This window comes from Oryctolagus cuniculus, chromosome 9, assembly GCF_964237555.1.
Source record: "Oryctolagus cuniculus chromosome 9, mOryCun1.1, whole genome shotgun sequence".
Taxonomy (NCBI): Eukaryota; Metazoa; Chordata; class Mammalia; order Lagomorpha; family Leporidae; genus Oryctolagus; species Oryctolagus cuniculus.
Window position 1 is genome coordinate 90,177,639 of NC_091440.1, and position 7,467 is coordinate 90,185,105.

A 7,467-nucleotide genomic window follows, 5' to 3' on the forward strand; every position below is an offset into this window, starting at 1 on the left:
TCTTCCAGTCCAGCTCTCTGCTGTGGCCCATGAGGGCAGTAGAGGATGGCCCAAGTGCTTGGTCCCCTGCACCCACATGGGAGACCAGGTAGGAGCACCTGGCTCCTGGCTTCGGATCAGCAGAGTGCCGGCTGTAGCGGCCATTTGGGGAGTGAACCAATGGAAGGAAGACCTTTCTCTCTGTCTCTCTCTCTCACTGTCTATAACTCTACCTGTCAAATAAATAAATAAATAGAAGGTGACACATGCAGGATACCACCATGGGGAACGGTGAGGAGTGGCCGGAGGAGGTGTCTGGGAGAACGAGGGCCCCGTGTCCAGCTCACTCTGTCCTGTGTCCTACTTCTGCAGGCGGCACCCCCAGCACCTCTCCCCTGGGCTTCCAGCCGGAGCTCGACAGAGCCATCGCTGCCCTGGCTTCTGCTCTTTCCCATGCGTGCTGGCCATACCTGGGGGCCGGCAGGAAGGTGAGGGACGTGTGGGGCAACCGGGCACACCTGTGTGTGTAGAAAAGCTCTCACCTATTGGTGCCCACAAGTATACACCCAACACACACACTCACACACAAACCACACAACCACATACCCATGTGCACATTCACACACACACACATACACACCTTCCCTGGGACCTCCCCGTCCCTGCATTCAGATTCCCAGGGGGCTCTCCCTGTGCTTGGAGATTAAGCCCCAGTTTCAGCCCTGTCTCTTCTCCTAGGCTGCTAGTCAGTTTTCTGGCCCATAGCATGGGGCTCAGGCATTGACAGGATTCCTGAATCGTGGTTCAGAGCAGCCTTGCAAGGGCAAGTGCACACTTGGACTCCAGGCAAGAGACCCGGCCTGAATGAGTCAGGGCACACACTGCCACTCACTGGAGCCCCCTAGGGCAGCAGCATCCCAGAGGCCTGGGACACCAAGGGACAGGCCACAGTCCATGTCAGGGTTTCACTGCTACCAGGCAGGTGCTAGGGCCCAGGAGCACCTGAGGGTTGGTAGCCACACACATCAGGGCACTGCCTCCATGGCTCCAGCAATGCTGCTCTTCTGTCCATCCGCCGGGCCCTGTACCCTGGAGGGAAAGTTACAGAATTGTCTGTTTCTCCAAGGCCTCCAATCAGCTTGCTGAGCAGACTCTGTCCACCTGCCAGCCGGACATGCTCCTGATGGCCCAGCCTCCACCCTCGGACCAGCTCATAAGGTGAGGCAGAAACCAGAGTCTCAGGAGCAGGTGAGCTCTCAGGGGCTTCACCTAGCCGTAGCCGCCGGCACTGACAGTCTGGTTGTTCAAAACAGAATCCAATGGAAAGCCTGAGTCCATTTGTTTGCAGCTACAAGGTTTCAGACTCCCCCTGCCCAGGACTGTCCCATTGCTGCGGATACCTGGGCTTGTCACAGGGTCTACTGACTGAGCCATCCAGAACACAAGTCCTCTATTGTTCTATCTCCACGCTTCAGAACGGGGCCACTTCGCACTGGTGGAGCCCAGGCCTCATCCTCAAGCTCTTTATCATCCTCCTCCTTCTTCTGCCTCGTCTGGGGTGATGGCCACAGGTTCTCTGCTCTTCCTCCATGTCCACCCCAAGGCTGAGTGTCATTTTTTTGTTGCTTGTGTTTTGACTTTATTTATCTCAGCATCTTTAGTCTATTTTTCCTTTCATTCACGTTTTCCCCTGAAACCTTTTTTTAAGGAATACAAACTTGATGCGTTTCATATACAACTTTAGGAACATGATGATTTTTCCCTCTGTACCTGCCTTCCCAACCACACTGCCACTCTTCTTCCTCGTCCCTCTCCTATTCCCATTCTTATTTTTTACTAAGATCTATTTTCAATTAACTTTATACATATAAGATTAACCCTATTCTAAGAGTTCAGCAAATAGTATAAAAAAGCTGTTCCTCAACAGTTGAGACAAGGGCTGTTCAAAATCATTGCAATTTGAAGTGTAAATTTCACTTCTATAGATTACTTTTTAGGTGATCTACTAGTTACCACAGATCAGGAAGAACATATGGTATTTGTCCTTTGGGGACTGGCTTATTTCACTAAATATGATGTTTTCCATTTGCATGCATTTTGTTGCAAGCAACAGGATTTCATTTTTTTACTACCATGTAGTATTCCATGGTGTACATATCCCATAATTTCTTTATGTAGTCTTTGTTTGATGGACATTTGGGTTGATTCCATATCTTAGCTATTGTAAATTGAGCTACAATAAACATGGGGTACATATTGTCTTCATACATTTCCAGAAATTTCTTGATTTCCCTTTTGATTTCTTCAATGGTATTCAGGAGCATGTTGTTCAGTCTCCAAGTGTTTACAGGTTTTAGAGATTCTTGAGTTGTTGATTTCCAGCTTCATTCCGATATGGTCAGAGGAGATGCATGGCATGATTTTGATATTTTTGAATCTGCTGACTTGCTTTGTGGCCTAGCTTGTGGTCTATCCCAGAGAACGTTCCATGCACTGGTGAGAAGCCCATCCTTCACTTTTAACAGCAGCAAGTGTAATAATCGCTGGCTGCTTGTATTTACTAGGTGCTAAGATGAGAACATTATCTGCTATCTCATTTCATCTCACCACCCTAGGAGGTAGATGCTATTTGGATAAAATGGCAGTGAAGAAAGGCAACCACTGTTCTTGTCTGACAGAAAGAATTTCCACGCAGACAATGCAGTGAGCAAAGCAATGTTTATTTAAGTCAGAAACCTCCTGCCACAGCAGCCAGGAGGGGGGATCACCAAAAAGCAGATGCAAGAAACTGTGACAGTCAAGTCTTCAAACACAATTTTTGGGCAAAAAACAGAACAGCAACTAACAACCAATCAGAGAGTGGAGACAAAACCCAACAGAAGGCCAGAATCCTAATCCTGTCTGGCTTGCTCATAATACCAAAAAAAAAAAAAAAAAAAAAAAAAAAAAAAAAAAAAAAAAAACCGGTGTGACTGGGATAAAATATAAACTGAGAAGGGTGGAATCAATACTCCCTTGGATTGGCACTTTCATCTTGCTAAAGGCAGCTTCTGGGGAAAAGCATTTTCTACCCTCTTAAAGAGACTTCCCCTTTCCTCATTCTGACCAAGACCCAACCTCACTGCCTGCTGGTCCATCTACCTCTCACACTAGCACTCGCCAGTTTAAGGATGAGCATGTCGGGGCTCCCAGGGGCTAAAGTGCAGGAGGGAGTGGGGACACCAGCTCAGGGAATGTGAACCCCAGAGTCCAGCCTGCACTGCTGGCCTGCACAGGCTTCCTCTAGCCCTGCACTAACCCCAAGCCCATCCTCCTAGGAACCCCCATGATCATTTCTTTCTTTGGGGGGCTTTAAAAGTTTGTACAGGCCAGTGCCACGGCACATGAGGCTAATCCTCCACCTGCGGTGCTGGCACCCCGGGTTCTAGTCCTGGTTGGGGCGCCGGTTCTATCCCAGTTGCTCCTCTTCCAGTCCAGCTCTCTGCTGTGGCCAGGGAGGGCAGTGGAGGATGTCCCAAGTACTTGGGCCCTGCACCCACATGGGAGACCAGGAAGAAGCACCTGGCTCCTGGCTTCAGATCGGTGCAGCGCACAGGCCATAGCAGCCATTTGGGGGGTGAACCAACGGAAGCAAGACCTTTCTCTCTGTCTCTCTCTCTCACTGTCTAACTCTGCCTGTTAAAAAAAATAAAATCAAGAAAATAAAAAAAAATAAAAGTTTGTACAGAGAACTGGTGTCTCCTGCAGGCAGGAGGAGAGGAATCTGGACTCTCCTTCTAAAGTCTCAGAGTCTGGGCCCCAGAGGACCAGGAACTTCAGAAAAAGGATTCCACAAAGGAGAGGAGAGTTAAGAATCCTGTGATGCAGATGTCATGGGAGCTAAGCAAATTCTTTCTCCGGCAAGTTCCATTAATGACACACTTGCCTATTTTTGGTGCAGGCACCGTGCAGAGGGTTTGAGGCTGAGTGAGTCAGGAAGAACAGCTCTGAGGATGTCCATGACTGTAAGAAAAGACAAGAAATTGCTGTACAGTGCCAAGGTTCTAGAAGTTTAGAGATTTTCGTCAGACCAGTTAAAGGAGCTGTGGGTTTCTTGGGATGGGTTTTGAAATGAGGTAGGATCCAGCCCAGCAGAAGCGAGAGGAGGGTGCTCCTTGACTAACTCACGGGGGACAGAACTAGCTGTAGCTCATGGACTGATCAAGCCCAGGACCCCCAAGGCTCCTCATTGCAAACCTGGAGACAGATCTAGAACTGAGCTACCCGAGGTGACTCTGCAGGGAACAGCACTGCCTGGAACAGGGTCACAGCAGGACACAGTGGACACATCCACGTGGAAAATCTGGACCACACAGGAGGTGTGGCAGGGATGTGTAACCACACAGCTGACAGCCCCCGTTCCTGGGCCTGGTGTTAAGCGCAGCCACTACATGCTGCCTGAGGGAGGGAGGGAGGGAAACTCCTTCTCTACCCATCTCGGGCTCTCTCCTTGGCCTGTAAATTAGACCAACAAAAGACAGATCAGGAAGAGACAACCAAACATGATCCCTTCTGCAAAGCAGGCATTGGGCTGCCCACGGGGACAGCCAGGAAAGATGCCTCAAAGAGGGGGAGGGATTTCCTGAACTCCCAGGACAGCACCATCCCTGGATGGTCGGTTCCAGGGTAAACACAGGCAGACAAGGGCCAGTAGCAGTGAAGTGTGTTTTGTGTTTCTCAGCGTGTCTCTGTGCACAGTGATGACTTCCTAGTGCCCCAACCCCAGTGGAGAGGAAGGGGGTCACCTTCACATGTGTGTGCCCCACTTTTAGGCAGTGGAGAAGGCAGAGAGGTTTCCTGTATCTGCTTCTACTCAGTCGTCCTCAGGTCAAAATAACCAGTGTGCACAGGACAGCCAGGGAGGGGTCAGACTGCTCCACTCCGCTTCCCTGAGTAGGGCACTCTGCTGTGCAGTGGGCAGACTGTGAGTGCCTTCATCCCGCTCCAGGCAGCCAGAGGCTTATCAGTTTCTCTGGGGCATATCTCATCCTCCTGATCTCAGACTCGCTGCGGGGAACCAACAGTTGTCAGTGTTCTCGGGGTGTCACCAGGATCTGAGGGGCCTTCCTTTTCTCTCACCCAGCCCCCAGCAGGACACGGGACCCATGTGGCACCCCCAGGGTGGTGTGAAAGGAGAAGCTGCCCAGAGCCCTGGCCCTGAAGAGTGGATCTGCTGGACCTGGCCAGACCACGGAGCCCTTCCTGAGCTGCAGGTAGGGATGGGGCCTTGAGACCAAGGTCATGTCCACCATGTAGTGCTTGTGTTGAACATGTGTCCCACGGCCTTTTCAGAAGGTTCTGTGGGTCCAGCTGACCTGCCTGCTGGCCCCACTTTGTTGCCCACATGACTGTCAGAACTCTGGGAGACAAAGATCAAACATGAAGTTACGGAAAACATCACTGAGGGGCACATTTGGTGGGGAACAAAATTACAACTGGAGTGTACTGGGGAGGGGAATTATTCATCCAGCCACCCATATCCAGTGACTCTCGACGTATTTAGCAGTATTTGCTAAAGGCAAGAGGTAGAAGGTTGGGAAGGTTTAAAAGAATCTTCAGGGGCTGGTGCTGTGGCGCAGCCAGTTAATGCTTAGCTGAAATACTAAGTAATTGTGAGTGTTGAAGAGGTGGACGCTCTAGTATTGTATTATTGTAGTATTGTGTATTGGCATTGTACTAGCATTGGGATCCTCTACAACTAGCTTAATTTCACATGTTCAAAAGCAAACCCATGAGTCAGGGTTGCAGCACAACAATTAAGATGCTGCTTGGGATGCCCACATCTCACACCAGTGTTCCTGGGATCCAGTCCCATTCCACTTTCAATCTAACTTCCTGTTAATGCACCCGGGAGGCAGTCAATTATGGCCAAAATGCTTGAGTTCCTATCACCAACGTGAGACACTAATTGACTTCCTGTTTCTAGGTTTTGGCCTGGCACAACCCTGGCTGATGCAGGCATTTGGGGAGTGAACCAGTGGGCAGAAGATTCTCTCTCACTCTCTGCTTTCCTTCATTCTCTATCACTTTGCCTTCCAAGTTATTTTTTTAAAAAAAGATATACTCATTTATTTGAAAAGCAGAGTGACAGAGAGAGAAGGAGAGACAGAGGGATCTTCCATCCGCTGGTTCACTTCCCAAAGGGCTTCAATGACCGTAGCTGGGTTGGTCTGAAGCCAGGAACTAGGAGCTTCTTCCAGGTCTCCCACATGGGTGGCAGAAGCCCAAGTGCTTAGGCCATTATCCACTGCTTTCAAAGGCACATTAGCAGGGAGTTGGAACAGAGGTGGAACAGCTGGGACTCAAACCAGTGCCCATACAGGATGCTGGCACTCCTGGCAGCAGCTTTACCTGTTATTCCACAACACTGGCCCAAATTAACTAACTTAAAAAAAAAAAAAAAAAAAGCAAACATGGTGGCTGGTGCTGTGGCAAATCCGGTAAAGCTGTCACCTGCAATGCCAGCATCTGATATGGGTGCTGGTTTGTTTTCCAGCTGCTCCACTTCCTGTCCAACTCTGCTAATGGCCTGGGAAAAGCAGCAAAAGATGCCCTAAGTACTTGGGCCCCTGCTATCCATGTGCTCTCAGAGAAGCTTCTTCTGGCTCCTGGCTTCAGCCTGCCCAGCCAAGGCCACTGTGGTCATCTGGGTAGTGAACAAGTAATGGAAGATCTCTCTCTCTCTCTCCCCCTCTCTTTAACTCTCTCTAATACATAAATAAATTGTTTTAAAAATCCCGTCAGCATCCATGGTGTCCTCTGTTTCCATGACCCAAGAACATGACGTTCATCTTCAGTTTACTCTCAACACAAGATGGCTGCTGGGGGCTAAAGGGGATGCTGCTTCTCTTCTCCTCTCACGGAGCTCTTCCTGAGCCCTCCCCCAACCACTTTCTTTTACGCCTCTTTGGCCAAGACTTAACCACGTGATCATCTCTATCTTCATGAGAGCATGATGAGATCAGTTATTTTTCAACTGGGCCCCTGGCCCTAAGAAGAAAGGGAGGGTTCTGTTGATGAGACAGGCTCTGCCATGGCAGCCCCCCAATGATCCCACAGGTCCAAGAAGAGCACACAGGTCCCTGTGTGGCTGCTGGCCCCATTTCTCCAACATCAGCTCCTTCTGCCCTTCCAAATTCCATGCTACTGACAGACTGAACTTTGACTGCTTTCCACAGAACCTGACATTCTTTCAGATAACACAAGTCACACCCATTTCCTCACCCTGTCTTTTTTTTTTTAAGATTTATTTTATTTATTTGAAAGACAGAGTTACAGAGAGAGGTAGAGACAGAGAGAGAGGTCTTCTATCCGCTGGTTCACTCCCCAGATGACCGCAACAGCTGGAGCTGCGCCAATCCGAAGCCAGGAGCCAGGAGCTTCTTCTGGGTCTCCCATGTGGGTTCATGCGCCCAAGGACTTAGGCCATCTTCTACTTTCCCAGGCCAT

At 49.7% G+C, this 7,467-nt stretch overlaps 1 long non-coding RNA gene across 1 annotated transcript; it reads left to right on the forward strand.

Annotated features, from left to right (window-relative positions):
• Positions 1 to 357: 357 nt before the first annotated feature.
• Positions 358 to 5,219, forward strand: LOC127491968 (uncharacterized). Its single transcript, XR_011378664.1, has 3 exons — positions 358 to 467; positions 1,106 to 1,197; positions 5,102 to 5,219. It is a non-coding gene; the product is annotated as an uncharacterized lncRNA (long non-coding RNA).
• The last annotated feature ends 2,248 nt before the right edge of the window (positions 5,220 to 7,467 follow it).